The following is a 20,401-nucleotide window of genomic DNA, read 5'->3' on the forward strand; positions in this document are numbered from 1 at the left end:
TCGGAAGTCACACTTATATTTTCATGGCGTAAACCCGCATGCGCTTGGTAAGCGTCGGGAATGCACCATATTTAACTGCACGAGTTAAGCTATCCGAGCCGGTTAGTAACGTATTTCTACCCACTTTGTAACCAAACTAATGTTTTGTACTTAATGATTACTTATTTATTTGACTTTGTCTGCACGTTAGTCCTAAGATATATTATAAAAATTGTATTCTCAAGTAAGCGAATTTTGTAAATTCTTTTTGAGAATAAAGTTCTTAAACCATAAACCATATAAGCCGGGGCGGGTCGCTAGTAAACTATAAAGCAATTTTCATTGTCCGTTCGGAAATGAAAAAGCACTCGTTTCTAGAATCCAATCTAACTTTCTACCGTCCAGTCGCAATGGCTGAACAAGTAACCTTTGTCGCCAAACGCCATGGAATTTAAAAAACAAGTGCGTGTCGGACTCGCGCACGAAGGATTCCGTACCATTACGCAAGAAACGGCAAAGAATCACATTTTTTGTCTGGCGCCTCGCTTAATTTTTTCTTTGTTTTTATTTGTTATAGCGGCAACAAAAATACATCATCTGCGAAAATTTCAACTGGTTCATGAAGTTACAGCCTGGTGACAGACAGACGGACAGAGGAGTCTTAGTAATAGGGTCCCGTTTTTAGCCTTTAGGTACGGAACCCTAAAAACAACCGCCAAGTGCCCCTGGTTCCGTACAGTCCATCACCATCGTAATTTTTTTTATACCTAACGTTTAAATTGGGCCCACATATAAAAACTTACCGGGACTGATGCAATTTTGATTTGTCAAAATGAAGATTCAAAATACAGTGGTATGGGAGACCTTTTAATAGGCCCCTGGGCGGACAGAGGTTTACATATTTAATATGCAGAGGTGTTAAGCTAATAGTTTTTGCAAAGTGTAGTGTAGTAACATATAGTTGGTCTAACCAAAGTCAGTAAATAAGAACAAAAAAACTATAGATACTCTTCCTTTTCTCTCGGGTGCTAGTACTAGTGTAAGACAAAGATAGTGTCAATGATCCAACCTTTATACATTAGCGCCGCCAGAAGAATCTACGATGCGGCGCGCATTCTAATTTTGAAATACTTGAAATATGTCATAACAAGAAAAAACAATTAATTTAATGTCAACATCTTAATGTAAAAACTACAATAAATATTGCTAATTTATCATCATAAAACTAGTTTCAATAATTCTACAACAAAGACAAAAATATAGTTAACGCCAGTATCGCGTTAACAGATAGTATGATTCTCTTTGTCTATGTTTGAAATGAGACAGTCCTTTGGTAAACTATAGCATTATATTTTGTTTTTTATAGTCTTTGAACTAAAGGCGGGGTTCCGTAAACAGCCTTCGTGTACGGAACCCTAAAACCAACTCTGTAAGCACGACATGGTCTCAAACTGCCGGAACGAGCCATTTTGCATGCTACGAAATGTTTTTTACCTGTCAATAGCAAACAATGTCAATGATTGTTACGAAATTAGGTCGTAGTAGGCAAAAACATAATTTGTCTATGTTTTTTGTTCGCCGCAAAAACGATCATCAGATTGTCTTCGGACTTTTTTATGCGATTGTGTGTGAATTAAACAGTATTATTTAATAGCCGTCTTCGATATGGACGTTTTTAGGGTTCCGTAGCCAAATGGCAAAAAACGGAACCCTTATGGATTCGTCATGTCTGTCTGTCCGTCCGCGTATGTCACAGCCCCTTTTTTCCGAAACTATAAGAACTATACTGTTGAAACTTGGTAAGTACATAGATGTATGTATTCTGTGAACCGCATTAAGATTCTCACACAAAAATAGAAAAAAAAAACAATAAATTTTGGGGGTTCCCCATAGTTAGAACTGAAACTCAAAAATTTTTTTTTCATCAAACCCATACGTGTGGGGTATCTATGGATAGGTTTTCAAAAATGATATTGAGGTTTCTAATATCATTATTTCTAAACTGAATAGTTTGCGCGAGAGACACTTCCAAAGTGGTAAAATGTGCCCCCCCCTGTAACTTCTAAAATAAATGATAAAACTAAAAAAAATATATGATGTACATTACCATGCAAACTTCCACCGAAAATTGGTTTCAACGAGATCTAATAAGTACGGAACCCTTCATGGGCGAGTCCGACTCGCACTTGGCCGCTTTTTTAAGTTACGTAAAGAAACTGAAGACTTAATATTACCTTAAAAATGTATAATAACCTTCATAGTTAATTGGACAATGAAAAAGTAATAAAGTCCATTTGGTGGCATTTACTCAAATGCCTTAAATTTTATAGTCGCTGACGGTTACAGATAATTCGAGAAAAAAGTGTTTTCACTTTTAGGGTTCCGTACCCAAAGGGTAAAAAACTGGACCCTATTACTAAGACTTCGCTGTCCGTCCGTCCGTCCGTCTGTCACCAGGCTGTATCTCATGAACCGCGATAGCTAGACAGTTGAAATTTTCACAAATAATGTAGTAGTAGTAGTAGTATGTATCTCTGTTTCCGCTACAAATACTAAACAAATACTAAAAATAAAATAAAAAAAATATTTAAGGGGTGCTCCCATACAACAAACACGATTTTTTTGCTCTATTTTTTGTTGTAGGTGCGGAACCCTCTGTGCGCGAGTCCGACTCGCACTTGGCCTGTTTTTTTATCATTTTCTCGCGAAGCCAGAAGATATCCAAGGGGTCTCGATTGACGTCAAACCATAACTATTAATTTAGGTTTTAAATCTTTTCAAATCGATCAACTTATTAGATACAGTCAGCGAATGGCGATGGCGAAGCGATAGCGGTCGTCACCTTGGCTAGGGCCTGTAACTTGAATGAATCGAAACATTAGAAGGCTTACAAAACGGGCCAGGGCCCAATTGGCAATATTTGGCATCGCAAAATCTGGCAAAACTGCCTAACAATGTGGCACGCGTCCAAAAGGGAACGAACTATTGAAACACATTGATGCGTATTACTTTCATTGGTTTGTAGATTATTTAATTATTTTAACTTTAATGCATAATAAAAAAATAAGGCATTCTTTACCAGTCAACCATAAAGCAAAACAGAACATTTCTGATGTGGGTGCAGTAGGAAAAATCTTTTAGAAAACATAGCAACTATTAAAATTTTTTTGGACATTTACAATGTATAAATATCTCTTTCACTCTCTCCTCTCATCTACTCAGAGGTTAACTGGAAGAGATCCCTCAAAGAGATAAGTTCGCCTTTGTACATTTTACTATTTTTTTGTTATTTTTAATATGTCTTTTTGTACAATAAAGAGTTTACTACTACTATAAATATTCATAATATTATTTTAATCATTGAATGTTTTAGATTAGAAATTTAAATAAATTAATGATGGCTTTGAACTTAAAATGATAACTCGAATAATTGTTAACGTTTGATAAACTTTGAAGTCCGCTCCCCTGATGGGAATTATTAATATTTGTGCTGAAACTTGGGATCTATTTATTTAATTCATTTGCAATCGAGCTGGGGTCAAGTTTACATTTAATTGAACTATCCGTACACAGATACTCACCTGATAGATGGAGCGTATTGCCTCAAACTCTCTTTCATCTACCGTAAGAATGTCAAGAAAGGTTGAAGTTCCAATCTTGCCCAAGCCGGTGATGTGGTCAATATTTCCTTTACTTTAAAAATTTGACTCCCCCTGCAACCAAATTTCTATACAGGGGGGTCACTTACGTCTGCAGCATTTGATAATGCACCTTATGCCGCTGCAATGTACTGTACATTGCTGGTCCAACAGATGCATATTGACGACATGTACATTAGGGCATTTGACTGTATTTATAATAAATTATTTTACACCATGCATGAAATAAAGCACCAGAAGATTAGTAGAGAAACGTAAACAGCAGTTATTTTTAGACACAATATCTATTTCAAAACCCGTATAAAACTATAAACAGTAGGTAATTTGATTGAGACGTCACATGCTAGTGTTTCATATAAATTCCATAGCAGCAAAATAGTTTTGACAGTTCGAAAAAGAAACTGATTTGACTACATAGTAGTCAAGTGCCCTATTGTACAGTAACATATCGTCAATAGCATCATTGGGCCATCAATTTACGGTGAATTATCAATGTCAGGCGACAGTTGTCAGCGCGGGAAAACAGGGGCCAGGTACTTACCGTGCGGAATCTATAGGGAGTAATCTGGCGGGTTCCAATGGCTGTTAAATTCAATCAAAACTTGCCAAAGTATGGCGAAGTATGGGCAAGTTGGTAGTTAAATAGTTGTCTTATTTGCTTGGGTTGGTTGCCATTCGCAAAAAGTTTGAGACCAAAGACCTTTCACTACATTCTGGATGTTCCGTCTAATCTAACAGGTTAAGATAAGATAATTTTTTTTTTCGTTTTAAGCGCCTTGTGGTAAGACTTTCAATCTTCGGATTGAAAGTCTTACCACAAGGCGCTTAAAACGAAAAAAAAAATACCTCCGGGTCGCGGGTTCAAACCCCGGCTCGTACCAATGAGTACAAATGTCATTTGATATTTACCAGTTGCTTTTCGGTGAAGGAAAACATCGTGAGGAAACCGGACTAATCCCAATAAGGCCTAGTTTCCCCTCCGGGTTGGAAGGTCAGATGGCAGTCTCTTTTGTAAAAACTAGAGCCTACGTCCATTCTTGGGATTAGTTGTCAAGCGGACCCCAGGCTCTCATGAGCCGTGGCAAAATGCCGAGATAAAGCGAGGAGGAAGAAGATTTTTTTTTTCGTACATTATTTATTTTGTATGAACTTAGGTACAGTTTGTCAAAGGAGTGTCTCATTTAAAACATATTAGAGGGAATCATACTTATCTTTGTCTTGCACTAGAACTAGCACCCAAAAGAAAAGGATGAGTATAGTTTTTTTTGGTCTTATATTGACAAATTTGGTTTGCCCAATATATTCCGTCTCTGCATGCTTCATGAAAATTTTTAAAAATCACTGCTGTATAAAAAACATACAATTCATCGCACCTTATCATTGCGAACCACTCCAAAGTCATAGGGCTCCTTCATTTAATCCTTACAAGAAATATTTTCACCCGAACTTAAAACGACAGTTGACCTGTAATCATTTAAACTTGAACCTTGTAACTATAGTAATAAGGTTGAGGTTTAACTTTAATTAACCAGAAGGTCTACCGCGAACACCGAAGATCCCAAATTGCGTGCTCTTTTACTCCAATTAAGGCGAAATTAGAGTAACAGAGAAAGATGCCTGCAATTTGCGAATTTCGGTAGCGGTAGGCCCTCATTGAAATTTGTACTTTATTGCTAATAGAATAAGGTTGACTGTTGGTGTTTAATTTGTCTGGTGGAAGCTTCATTACTCGAGAGGTTATCGCGTTTGTTCAGTCTTGATTTGAATTCAGTTGGGTTTGGGACGGTACGAGGGTGGGAGCGATGCTATGTGATGCTATTTTCGCTTAGCTTGCCAGTAAACTGTAACTTATTATAAAACTTATTAAATATTTCGATATAAAAAAAAAAAACAATACGCCACCATATAACACTTTATCTACCCAAATATCATAAACCCTCCATGATGCGTCCAAGAACCACACATTATAACCACCATAAAAATATACTGTTTTGTTAGAACAAATTTCTTATCTGTAACAATGTTATTATTGCTAAATAATAACATCGATTTCGATAATATTATGCATTCAAATTTCGAACATCTTTGAAAAACAAAGAAATTTGATTTGACCTCTATTCTAATATCAGTCGAGATGACGTTTAGTTCGAAATGAATTGTTAATTTTCAAACAAATTTGACAAATGTCGCACGTAAGTAAGATATCGAACGATATGATAGTTGGGGCCGACTCTAGTTTGTCTCTGAATTAAAAAAAAACTATGACAGCTGCCAGAAAACTTTTCAATACTGCATGAATCTAATGCAATACTGCCATTACAGGTTAAAATTTATTTTGTTGCATAAAATTGTTCAATTTGTTGAATTTAAACCATAAAATGAGCGATCAAGATGATATAGATATTTCGGCGACGCCTCCTGATATCCGTGACAAAGCAACTAACGTTATAAATGACTTATTACCAGCTAAGTCAAGGAAACAATACAAAGGAACATACTTCTGTCCGAGCTGGGCAAGTGAATTATAATAATTGCACCATCCAAACTGTAGGTAAATAATTATTATTGTTCTAAATCAATTTCTTCATTTTCGCATTTGTTTTCTGTTTTATTTTACTAATAATTATTGTTAGTGGCCCTGAACAACACCGCGATGCCGGTCATAATATGCGGCTCCTGAATGCATCATGAAGGCTTATAATATGTGGGTAGATAAAGTAGTGTATGTAACTGTACATAATTAGGCATTAAAACACTCGTGTGATCCTTTTAAGAAACTCACTTCGTTCGTTTCTTAAACCCACACTCGTGTTTAATGCCCTTCATTATGTACAGTCACATAAACTACTATTAAACTCTCGCGTTTATATTTAATTACACAAACGGGTCTACCGTACGGGTAAACGGGTAAACATCACTTATTTATTTTATTTTATTTTGTTTCAGGTAATAATATGTACACATCATTTAAGATGCAATCACAAAATTTGGCAACAAGGTGGGAGTTGAAAAAAAAAACAGCAAGATACTAACTTGTATCAATGGCGTCGTCCTAGCCCTATAGTTCGTTTTTTTTAGCATTAGAAAGAAGGTAAGCGATCTTGACATGTCTTTTAATTGAAAAACGCTTATTAAAAATCAGTAACTATTACTTATGAAAGCAGAAAAATATAAATGATCGTATTAGATTCATAATTGTTACATATTTGCCATTATTTATTTTTAAAACGTGTTTTTCAATAAAAAGACTCGTCAAGATTGTTTACCTTATTTCTAATGCTAAAAAAAACGAACTATAGTATCAATGGCGCTGCCCAAGCCCGTCCACTTGTACTTTTTCCGTCTTGCCCCGAACCTCGTTTTGCCCCCGTCTCCCCTACTCACCCATAGTTCCATATAGCACTTCAGAACTAGCACTGTTCCATAAGAATTTTATAGTTCCATGGAATGTACTTATCACGATCATACTCTTTGTATGAACACATGCAGGTAACGCTATTTCTTCGTACGAAATATGAAATTACTCGGTTCTTGCCAGTACGAGTATAATTACGTACATTTAAGGCGATTATGCGTTCGTTTAAGGCGCGTATAGCACTCTTGCGGCACATAATGGCGGTATTTGGCGGTTTGTAGTCTAGTCAACAAGTGTCTATATTAAATAAATAAATAAATATTATAGGACATTTTTTACAAACTAAGCCCCACGGTAAGCTCAAGAAAGCTTGTGTTGTGGGTACTCAGACAACGATGTATATAATATACAAATACTTAAATACATAGAAAACAACCATGACTCACTCAGGAACAAATATCTGTGCTCATCACACAAATAAATGCCCTTACCGGGATTCGAACCCAGGACCGCGGCTTCACAGGCAGAGGGTCACTACCCACTAAGCCAGACCGGTCGTCAAATAATAATAATAATTAAATATTTAGGGGCTTTACACAGATCGACCTAACCTCAAACTAAGCAAAACTTGTACTATGAATACTAGGCGACGATAAACATACATAGGTACATAGAAGACATCCGTAACTCAGGAACCTATTACCAGTAAATGCCCTTGGCGGGATTCGAACCCAGAACTTCCAGCTTCGACCCTAGTCGGTACTACTCCTATAAGTAACTACTTATAGGAGTAGTACCGACTAGGGTAGGAGGTCGTCTAAGTTATAAAATAAAATAGAATATAATTTATTCGTAAGCATAAATAAACGAGACAATACATAATATAAAAGAAAACACAAAATAAGATGAAATTGCCACGAAATGGCCTCATCTCTGCATGTTGTATACTTGTATAGCAGACAGTTTTGGCAATAAAATCCGAAAGCTGCGAAATATGTTCTTACAAATTCGTTCTATTGCGAGGCATATGCGGGTATTGTGGGTAATGTGGGTATCTCTTATCACTGTAGCTAAAAGGTTCGACTTCTATCCACCCACCCCTCGTTGGCCCAATATGCATTGCGGAAATATAGTTAGTAATTTTTCAATATTCACATAGAATGGAGTATAGTGATCTACAAGTTGTTGTTTTAAAAAAAAGTTTAGGTATACCTCATAAAAATATTTTTATTTTATTTTATTTATTTAGAACACATACAGTCATATATGATAAAGTCAGCAGCAATGTGCAAGGTGTTCAAAATGATCTTGACGCGACTTTATTGTCATGAGACTAAAAGCGCGTTAATTTAATTTTGAACACCTCGTCCGCTTAGCAACTTCTGCTGCTGACTGTACATATATATTGTTAAACCCAGTTTATCTCATATATCTAACAGTAAAAATAAAAAAAAACGTTAACTCATGGACATAAAAATGGGGGCGTCCCACCAGTTAACCAGCCACCTCTTTGACTGGACTACACATCGCATTTAATGGTGTTATTTAGCTTTGTTAGTGGCAGATCCGCCTGGCATATGCCAGACGCCTGTGGTTTTAAACGTGTACATTTCGTTTTTACAAGAACTGAAGTTATTTTACTTAATAATAGAGGTCGAAGGTGGCTATTGATAAACAACCGGCCAAGTGCGAGTCAGACTCGCGCACGAAGGGTTCCGCACCATCAACAAAAAAATAGAGCAATGAAATCGTGTTTGTTGTATGGGAGCCCCCCTTAAATATTTATTTTGTTTTTAGTATTTGTTGTTATAGCGGCAACAGAGATACATCATTTGTAAAAATTTCAACTGTCTAGCTATCGCGGTTCATGAGATACAGCCTGGTGACAGACGGACGGACGGACGGACAGCGCGAAGTCTTAGTAATAGGGTCCCGTTTTTTACCCTTTGGGTACGGAACCCTAAAAATGAGGCATTGAATACTGTAATTATATTATGAGGTGTCAGAGCTTTTTTTTATCGAAGCGACAAAAGAGACAACGCAGCGCGATAGATGACACTTTCAATGACACCTGTCACTGTCATTATCTTATGTAGTTAACTAGTTAGGGCCACTTGCACCATCGTGAAAAGTTAACCCAATGTCTCAAATTGTAGGTACTGGTAACCATGGTAACTTCAGGTTTAACCGGTTAACCCCGGGTCAGTGATGGGATGGTGAAAGTGGCGCTTAGGTACACAGACTGCAACCCATTGTCTGACGATGGTAATCTTACCGTCGACCATTTGCAAGTGCGTTGCCGGCCTTACGCCTTACGCCACGACATTGAGCGACTTGCGACGGCGGCAGCCATAACCATAAGTTGGAGCGAGACACAGCGATTGGACCTTTCGTTCCCACCTCTATGGTTGTCGTTGCCGCTATCGCCAGTCGCGTAATGTCGTGGCCGAGCCGTTAGATGGAAGTACGTTGTTTTCTTGAAGATCGTATCGGTCTAAAAATACCGCACTCGACAGTTTATTGAAAAAAAAAAAGATAAATGAAAAAAAAAATGTATTTCTTTTTGACAATATTTACAGTTAATGAAGTCTCCTAATAAATATTCCTTATATATTGTAGCAGTAGGTACATAGTTACTTAATTAGAAAAATGTCGCATTTTTTTTCCAAATGCCCAAGTCTTATTTCAAGTTGATACACATTGAAATAGCCGTAATACCGTCCCAGACGTCCATATGGCGTTCAATATCCACTCGCGCAAATTGCGCAGAGATTAAACGCACGCGACCCGGCGCGGGCGGCGTCCACACTTCACACCTGCGCTGTAAAAACATGCGCAACATTTCAAAGGGGCATTTTAACCTCTAGCGCCCATACGTCAAACCTTGCCAAGCCAAATGAAATTTTATTTTGTCAACACAAAGTTCAAATTAGAATGGAACAGGAGACCTTTTTATAGGTCTCTGGGCGGCTAGAGGTTAAGGAGAGTTATATTATTAGGGGACATCTTACACAGAATCAACCTAGCCACAAACTAAGCAAAGCTTGTACTATGGGTGCTAGGCGACGATATACATACTTATATAGATAAATACCACAGACGAGACATCCTCTAGACTGAGCATAGTAACGCTACCCCCTCTGTCACAAATATACGGTAGTTTTACTCCATCTTCGAGTCAAGTGTCAGAATCCCGTGCCGTGATTGATCCGTGTCTTTGAACGGACCAATCACGGCATGGGGATTCGCTCACCTCGTCCCCCGCACCCCAGTATTTTTGGCAGCATCGGTTTCATGAAATAATTGCTCTAAACTCCGTCTAGAGAATTCCTAGTCTATGATAAATACATACTTATATACATAGAAAACACCCATGATTCAGGAACAAATATTTGTGTTCATCACACAAATAAATGCCCTTACCGGGATTCGAACCCGGGACCATCGACTTCACAGGCAGGGTCGGCACTAGGCCAGACCGGTCGTCAAAGTTTTCCATACAACGTTGAAAATGTTATGTTATATCTAATCTAGATCACACTTTCGATCATGTTTTGAAAAATGAGTCTTAAATTTTCTATATTTTCCTTACTTCACACTCTTTCCATGTACGTATTTTCAAGTCTCTTGCTTTTAACTCTTTTGGGCGAAAATTTTTACAAAATGCTCTCTTTTGGCAAAAACTCCCGAAGCTCGCGAGCGCGAGTACCTTGTTTTTTCTTACTCCATCTTTGTCACACCAGGCAAGATTGACAGAGACAAAAATATACGGCAAAAATTTCGATCGACGCACGTGGTTGCGCAGGAGTTCATACTTCACACCTGCCTTGTAGAAAAACTTGTGCATTCAAGCAAATACCATATAATCACTTCAATAGGATGCGCTCTGTATAGGTAACACATTTTTGGATGACAGATATTGAGATTAATAGTTTAAATTTGGAATTACACTCCAAATCAATGAAATGGGCACTTTCTATAGAAATAATACGGTACACAGTGACCCATTTTATTGGTATTGGATTGGAAAGTGATCCTTCGAAAAGTTGCAATTTTGAGGATTGTAAAAAAAATCAAATGGCATTTATCCGCTTGCAGCCGCCTGACTTAAATTTGTCGTAGCGAATAAAGTGGCACTTTTTTATTTGAGAACGACGCACATCTTAGTTATATATATCTCTCTCTCTTCCAAGCTATATGCCACTTGGTGATGGGGTCAGCTTTCCGTGTCTTTCGCTTCCACTTCGCCCTATCCTCGACATCGCTTTCGGATACTTTGCACTCAATCATATCTTAGTTCACATATTAGTAATATATGTTTATGTTATTATCACTTTAAGTTCGTATTGATTGAACGTCGCGTTCAAACCGTCAGAAGATATTTTCAAACATGAGAATGATGAGTGACTAAACTAAATATTTATGCATTCTTTAGTCCTTACTAAACTAAAATATTCAATCTATATTCTGTACCTATTTATTATCTTTTGTAAATAAATAGGTAGTACTTAAATATTTTATCACATGCAATTAATATTATTAATGCGAAAGGAACTCGGTGAGTTTACGTATGAAGGACATAGTTACTTAGCATAATTCTGATCGTGAACATCATTCTACGCAGGCAAAGTCACTGTCAAAAGTTATTTTTTTACCACAGAACTGACTAAGAAAACCTATTTAAAAACGAATAGGTACCTGCCTACTAAATACACAAAACGATATAAAAGGGTTACTAATGGCGTCCTAAGTCAACAGATTGGTTTCTAAGAAAACAGGGGCTAATGCGAAATCACACCTACTGACAAATAAATACTGAAACTAAGTCTATTTGAACGCTTTTTTTTTAATGGACTACTTAAATGCATAGACTAGGAATCCTCTAGACGGAGTTTAGAGCAATTATTTCATGAAACCGATGCTGCCAAAAATACTGGGGTGCCGGGGACGAGGTGAGCGAGTCCCGTGCCGTGATTGGTCCGTTCAAAAGCACGGACATCACACTAATACACTTTGACTCGAAAATGGAGTAAAACTACCGTATACTTGTGGCGGTAGCGCTACTATGCCCAGTCTGGAGGATGTCTTGTCTGTGCTTAAATGTGAAGTCAAATTAGCTTCTTTTTATGAAACTGGGCATCCCAAAAAACTGTCCGGTACGTGACGCTATTTTTAACACTTTACTAAACTAGGGAACAAATGAAATTATTTTTATGAAAATATTTTGATTTGTTTTTTAAATAGTCACACTACTTACTATATATATTTTAAATTATAAACTGAAATTCCTGTGACCACCCTATTAGATAATAAATAAATACTATAGGAAATTCTTACACAATATTGAGTCAGCCAGTCAGGCCACAGTAAGCTTAGATGAACGTATGAATCCACCAAAAAGATTAGTATTTGTTACATCTTATTATCATCATGATATATTTACACATCATGCAAACATAATATGTATTTGTAGGCAGTATAAGCTATAAATAATAAAACTTTAATTGTGATATTGCAAATTACCTACGATATTGCAACGGAACACAATTGTGTTGTTACGAAACAAAAAATGAACCATAGAGAATCAAAAATTGCAAGACACTTGATAGACTTGGTTTGTTACGACCTTCATGGCAATGTTGTTAAGCGATTCCTCCGTTAGGGTGAACTCGACCAATTAGGTACGCAACTCGCGTAAATCCGCTACATTCACAATTGATTGGACAAGGGAAACAATAAAATAATGTCTTGTACGTATTTCAAAATAATAACTTTCCTTCTTCTTCCACGTACCTATTTTCGAACATACTCGTTCGAAATAAAGACAGGGACACACTTATCCAACGTACGCAACGTATGTAATGCATTATGACAATCTGAACCCTGAATATTGTATGCTTAGAAACATACTTGTCATGCGTTGCGTTGAGTATGACAAGTATGTTTCTAAACATATACAAATTTTAAGGTTCATATTTCATAATGCATTGCATACGTTGCGTACGTGGGATAAGTGTGTCCCTAGCTTAAATGTTTTTAGAGAAGCATTCACCTTTAATCATAGAACTAAACATTGCATAATTTTCAAGCGAGAAATTACTTATTGTCGGTTAACATTAATAAGGTGCTACAGGCATAAAGATTCACTTATCTTATCATTTATCGATAAACCTCTGTAACCTCTTGTTTAAAAACATTACACATGCCGCTCGTATCAATTTTATTACGAAATCGCCCGAATTCACCCCATATTTTTCACGTACCATAATAACCAGGTTGTAATTCTCATAAGTCGTTGCGTTATCAACAGCTCTTATCTACGTTAATAAATATTAAGTACCTACACGGAAATTGTAGGGAGAGCGTAACGAATCTTCGAGATTGGATTCTTACATACATACAAAAACTGATGGCTTAATGACTTGTGAACCAGTTTAGATGTAGGCTTTCGTTAATGTATGAACAAAAGTCTTAGGACCAATTATTTGTTGAGATATCGTAAGATCTTTCGGATACTGTAAGTTTCTTTTCTGGAGAATTTGGAGGAAGCCAAAGGATTTCGAAGTTACATACATATGTGTTTCTTATCATAATTAGAGTAAAATAAAGCCCGTCTCGTTTCTACTTTGACAATTTTCGTGCAACTCACATAGACTAGGAATCCTCTAGACTGAGCATAGTAACGCTACCCCCTCTGCCACTTATACGGTAGTTTTACTCCATCTTCGAGTCAATCCCGTGCCGTGATTGGTCCGTGTCTTTGAACGGACCAATCACGGCATGGGATTCGCTCACCTCGTCCCCCCGCACCCCCGTATTTTTGGCAGCATCGGTTTCATGAAATAATTGCTCTAAACTCAGTCTAGAGGATTCCTAGTCTATGGCAACTCAATACGGCTCATTCAGTCAAATATTTTAATTTCGGACCCATTTTGTACCTTGCATGAGGTCTCTAGCGACTTTCATAATGATATTCACATTTCACTGTGACAAGGTGACGAAATGGGTCATAATGACATCATATTCTACTACTTATACTAAAGTTTTCTTCTGTTTCCCAGTACAAATTAGTGACACTTATTTTTTTCCAAATGAGTGAAGATAATTACTTTACAACTTTACTTTTAAAAGCGCACTCTTTACCTACATCAGGTAGATGCGTCATCACATTAACATTAAACCCATAACTTCTTGAAACCCGTATCAGTGAGTGATCGCATTGACTCGTTATCAGCAAAGCTCGGCCTCTGACTCAGAACTCAGGGCGGCCTACTTACCGCTGATAAGAATGCACAGAGAAGTATTGGTACCTAGTCAATTTATTGATACCATTAAATTATGGGCAATTGATGTAATGCATCTCTGCAAATGATGAGTCAGGTGGGGTAAATAAGACACGGGTAAAAATAAGACTTACGTTTTTAACAGTCAAAAACTTATCCTATTTCATTCCTATTCCATTTAAAAAGAAGCCTTGTGTGTGTACATGGTTATTTATGGAAAAAAAAGGAATAGAATATTTTTTGAGTTCTAAAAGTTTAGTCTTATTTTTACCCGTGTCTTATATTTACCCCACCTGACCCTATTGCTCGTATTTTTGTGAAAAATTGATGTTTTTTACCTAGGCAGCTAGCTCAATCATACGTTTGTCCTCGAAAACTCAAAGCAAAACCGCTATTTGTTCACTGGTCAAGACGTCATTTTCTCTCACATTGCTTGTCATTTTATTGCGGGGTCTTATATAAATTTACACAGATATCTTCCATAGTGAATTTAGTCTCAGGTACGCTCAAGATCTTTGCCTGGCGTCCGTTGGCTCATTGGGTGGACGATATTCGCGAGATTGCGGGTCACTTCTGAGGGCCTACCGCGAACCACGTTCGACGTGTTGCCTCCCTGTCACACTTACGTACGAATTTACAAGTGCGACAGAGAGGCAACACGTCGAACGTGGTTCGCGGTAGGTCCTCTGGATGAGATTGGCTCAGGCCGCGTAGCCAAGACGCCAATCGCTTACGCTTCGTAGCGATCGAAACGCAACTGTCACTGTCGCACTAATATGGAAGACTGATAGAGAGACACAAAGCGTTTCGTTGTCGAAGCGATAGCGATTGTAACCTTGGCTAGGCCGGCAGGACCGGGATAAGTGGCGTACTCGAAGAGACGCCTGTGATCAGCAGTGGGCGATAAAAGGCTGATATGATGATGATGATGATGATGAGTATCTTTCGCTCTCTCTTGTTGCACTAATAACTAATTTTAGTAATTTTGTTAAATCACAATAAACCTGTATAATCCACCTAATCAATCACCTTCTGAAGGTGCTTACAATCTAAAATGCAATTAGATATCGACCTTTATGTACACTTCTTCATATTGCCTGAAAACCTGGAGGACATCGATATTAGATACTGCCTATACCTAGGTATTTAGTGCCGTTGCCGCAGCTTAAGCCTGTCAGGTCTTCACTCCGAGCCCGATAGGTCACGTGACGCTAATCCCTCATCTGTCCACTACTAGGTGCTTCGAGCCTTGTCACATCTAGAGCGACGACGATGTGACAGTATTAAAGACATGTCATGGACTACAATCTCTTCCAGGCCACCGTTGGGTAGTGGACTCAGACTCAAAAAACACATAAGATACTTTCTTAAATAGAACAATACCTAATAATTGTCTCTACTGTATCCGAAAAAAACCCTGCATGGGGCTTAATTTTTGGTTGTGACTTACATCGTTTCAAATAAGAATCGGAGTTTTCTTCGTAAGTATCCAAATTGTAAGCAAGCAAATTTGTGACTTCCCGAAACTGAAACGATATAGGAGAATAAAAAAATCACTATATGACCCAAAATATATTTTTTATCCAGTCTGAAATGTATGCGAGTGTGAAATGCGCCTTACCTCCTTTAGTTGTGGGACGCGTGGAGGTAGCAATTTGTGTTTTTTTGTGTAAAATAGCTTATTTTCTCGACCCTGTTTCATTTTTTGCGTGGAATACGACAGGTGGCTTTGGTTCTAAACAAAAACTATACGTGTAACGTAGGTTTTATGTTATTTTAAAAGTAGTAAAATGAACAATTTTATCATATTTTAGAACACTCAGGAATGTATCTCTACGAGTCTACGTTAACATTGACTTTTTTACAATAAAGCATTAAAAAAACCGGACAAGTGCGAGTCGGACTCACCCACCGAGGGTTCCGTACTTTTTAGTATTTGTTGTTATAGCGGCAACAGAAATACATCATTGTTTGAAAATTTCAACTGTCGAGCTATCACGATTCATGAGTTATAGCTTAGCCTGGTGACATAAGGACAGAGTGGAGTCTTAGTAATAGGGTCCCGTTTTTACCCTTTGGGTACGGAACCCTATTAAAATAAATAATATTCTATAATTTTATTTTTATAGCTTAATTTGACTAGGAGACCGATATTTCAAGAATCGAAATTAATAAGTCGGTAATCGTAATCATTCCATTTCTATATTATAATATTTGATTAACTAACACGCTAAAATTATTCATAGGCAAATATTTGTTTTCTAAATTATGATACAATTATTAAAATTATAAAAATTTACGACGCCGACGTCTCGTCTATAAAGTATGTCAGTTTATTTTTAAATTTAAAACGCAATTTAGATATTTTATTACTTTTACCCATCATCGCCTCTTTCTTAATGATCGTAGCCAATTTTAATAGACAATTAATGTATCATCGCTTAACAAATGTAAAGAAAAAGATGAAAAACACGGCAGACATAGCCCTGACACATTTTAGTAGAAGATTTCGACAGTAGGTATTTTCTACTTGGTTTAGTGACGGCTTGTGACATTTCTTTCAGACTTGATACATGATAAATGGTACATATAATTATATGTACCATACTATACCATACTATATGACCAACTGGTCAAACCAATTTGTCAGTAAATAAGAACAAAAAAAACTATGGTCATCCCTTTATTTTGGGTGCTAGTAAGACAAAGATAGTATGATTTTCTCTGTCTAATATGTTTAAAATGAGACAGTCCTTTGACAAACTATAGGTTACATTTGACATATAATACATTTATTTAACACTTCTAGTATAGTAGCACCCACATACGCCCCCAACAAGGTGATTTTGTCTAACGGCCCGATTAACTTTAAGATACGTCAAATATATCGTCTAGATACGATATGGATTAGATGTTAGTGTAAAAAGTGACGTTTTTGTTTGAAGTAACGTCACTTTTGACACTGATATATCTGTTTTGAATGATTCACGGTTAGTAAAACCCGCTATCTTCAGTTACCCGTGAACAAGATGCATGTAACTGTGTCGAAATTTCTGGAGCTCGAAAACAATACAAAAGGTAATCACGATTGATATCCCGGTTGATATAAGTCTACTGACATATCTAATCCATATCGTATCTAGACATAATATTTGATGTATCTGTTCGAATCGGGCCTTAAGTTTATACGGAGAAGCCTTCGTCCACTTTCCTCTTAATATCCAAATAAACAATTTACAAACTCGCCGCAAGGTCCATAACTGTCAACATACGGGAGGGTTCCATACAAAGGGTTCCGTACCTGTACGGTCGGACCCCTAATGCTAATGCCTACGGATTTGCATGCAGCTGTCAAATTTGAGTCATAAAGTGTGAAATTGCGTAACGAGTACGTAGTCTGATTGTGGGGACATACGGGGTGTTAGTTCAGATTCAGACGGGGCCAAGCAAAAAAAAATCTAGTACCTATAGAGAATATTACGCGAAACTCTGCGTAGGGGGCGCCACTACCACAATAAGTCACAATCTAAGGGTCTGCCGCAAACGAAATTAAAATGCTTACCGCAGCTTATGTTATTAAAATGCAAAGTAAAATTTTAACTATAATATTAATTACATATGTAGCGGTATGGGCTTATTCAAAAAAGGAGTGTACAGGTTGTTAAAAGGTCGGCAACGCGCATGCAACACCTCTGGAGTTGCAGGAGTCCATAAGCTACGGTGACTACTTACCATCAGGCGGGCCGTATGCTTGTTTGCCACCGATGTGGTATAATTGTAAATCGTTTGTCCACTATTGAGTGCCGTATGTTTTATCGTAATAACACGTCGCATTAATGCAGGTGCGTCCGATATAATATTTAGTTAAATAGATTGACAAAATGTTTGTCATGTTTAATAAACAACTGTCTCAGTGAGTTTATAAACCCAAGGAAGCAGTAAAAGGGTTATTATTAATATAATTATGTGGTGTGGTGATTCGGTATTGGTACCTTACAGCGCCATTTTTTCAGTTGAACCCAAGGGGTTAAACCCACTCTCAAAGGGTGAATTTTGAAACTTCCCTAGGGCTTAAGTTTTCAACTAACATACATCGGAGAGTAATGCCTCTTCAATGTATGTTACTTAAACTTGAAATAACTTCAAAAGTAATAATGCACTCTTAACTAATGACATGTTATGCTAAAAATGTTGATTTCAATGAACAGTACATACTGTTTCTAGAACATTCTCAAACGATATCGCAACGGGGTCAAATGCACATTGAGTTGATAGCAGCATCCACACAACTCAAACAACAACCAGTATAAATCAGATCCCTGACTATTTGCAGTTATTACTAATCCGAAGGCCAAGGTATACTGGACTGTAATTTTGAGCATTCAATAGCCAAATATGGAGGGGTCGCAACCCTCGCATTTCTAAATTAAATGCAGCTACGTTATTAGGCTCATTATCCTTGCATGTGCATGTGCAACTGGGCCGGGTGCATTGTTTGATTTTAGAATTCTGTCGAGTGGCTACAATATTTTGATAACGACCGAAGTTTTCATTATCTAATACCTTTAAACGAGCAATTCTTGTTTATTTATATATTTATTTATTTATTTATGTATATATTTCGGGGATCTCGGAAACGGCTCTAACGATTTCGATGAAATTTGCTATATGGGGGTTTTCGGGGGCGAAAAATCGATCTAGCTAGGTCTTATCTCTAGGAAAATGCGCATTTCCGAGTTATTATATGTTTTCCGAGCGAAGCTCGGTCACCCAGATATTAAATAGTAATTCTCCTTAGACTCACAGGAACCATCGCCATACAATCGGACAATTTTTCTTCGGAGGATTTTTCTTCCCTGTGAGGAGGGATCAAATTGGCACTTTTCTTCCCTACAAAGTGGCAGCTCTAGGAAACTATCTGAACGTATTTTTGTACATTTATTTTTTAGCTTTAAATAATATTTTTATACATAATATAATTACCTCGTAAGTGATGTGAAAAGCAGTATGGGTCACATGGTAGCAAAATTATTTCCACCTTGGGCGTAACACTTGAATCCCTCACTACGCTCAGGATTCTACTTTAGAATCCCTCGCTTCTCTCGGGATTATATTATAGAATATCCTTCGCTTCGTTTAGGATTCAATGTACGCCCTCGCCGTAAATATGTAATTTTGCTCTCTTGCGACACAATCAACTATTAAGCGTAAGCGTGATTTTTACGGATCATTGAAATGCGTTATTCGCTTGTTTTACCTCAAGTATCCACAGATTTTACCATCCAGAAATAGAAATGTCAAAGATGGCGGAGCCTGTAGTACCCGCTCGGATCTTATCTCTGTTTTGCCTGTAAAGTGTTTGCAGAATCGACGGCTGATCTCTTCAGGTGTCCTATTTCCCGGGCGAACTCAAAGCTAGAAGTGGAGGTCTATTTGTCGAATAAATGTCTTTTTGATTTCTGTATTTAGATGTGTTGAAATCTTTATAAGGGTTCTTAAGGGTTTATAATAGATTTTGACTGACACACCGGACACTCGGACCGCCGGTAAGTTGCCTCGGAAAAATGGGTTACTTATGCCTTTCTTGTATTAATCTAGAATGCAAATTGCAATGGAACGCAAGACACGCGGTGTTTTATATTCTGTTAGACAGTAGGTAGTTTTCTATTATTTTTGCACTGTAACATACTATAGTTTACGTTTTAATTTTTAATCTAATACCTTTAAACGAACAATTCTTGCATATTTATTTATTTATATGTATGTATTTATATATTTCGGGGATCTCGGGAACGGCTCTAACGATTTCAATGAAATTTGCTATATGGGGGTTTTTGGGGGCGAGAAATTGATCTGGCTAGGTTTTATCTCTGGGAAAACGCGCATTTTCGAGTTTTTATATGTTTTCCGAGCAAAGCTCGGTCTCCCAGATATTTACTAAATATATGTAATAAAGAAATGGGAATAATCATTTATTTACAAACAAGATATATACAGTGTATTACTAAAAGAAATTAAAAACTAGCTTAAATCTAAAATAGGCCCTTGAGGCATTGTACCAAGGATGCTGGCGACATTTCCTCGCTGTATCGCAATGCTGATACATTGTGCGAGGTAGCCGCCAG

At 37.3% G+C, this 20,401-nt stretch overlaps 1 long non-coding RNA gene across 1 annotated transcript in view; it reads left to right on the plus strand.

Annotated features, from left to right (window-relative positions):
- The window catches only part of LOC134658335 (uncharacterized), a 78,852-nt gene extending 60,801 nt beyond the window's left edge, over positions 1-18,051 (plus strand). The window contains exon 2 of the long non-coding RNA XR_010097697.1: positions 17,934-18,051. This is a non-coding gene — a long non-coding RNA (uncharacterized LOC134658335). The remainder of the gene's footprint in view (positions 1-17,933) is intronic.
- Positions 18,052-20,401: the final 2,350 nt, after the last annotated feature.

This window comes from Cydia amplana, chromosome 22 (genome assembly GCF_948474715.1).
Source record: "Cydia amplana chromosome 22, ilCydAmpl1.1, whole genome shotgun sequence".
In the NCBI taxonomy this organism is placed as follows: domain Eukaryota; kingdom Metazoa; phylum Arthropoda; class Insecta; order Lepidoptera; family Tortricidae; genus Cydia; species Cydia amplana.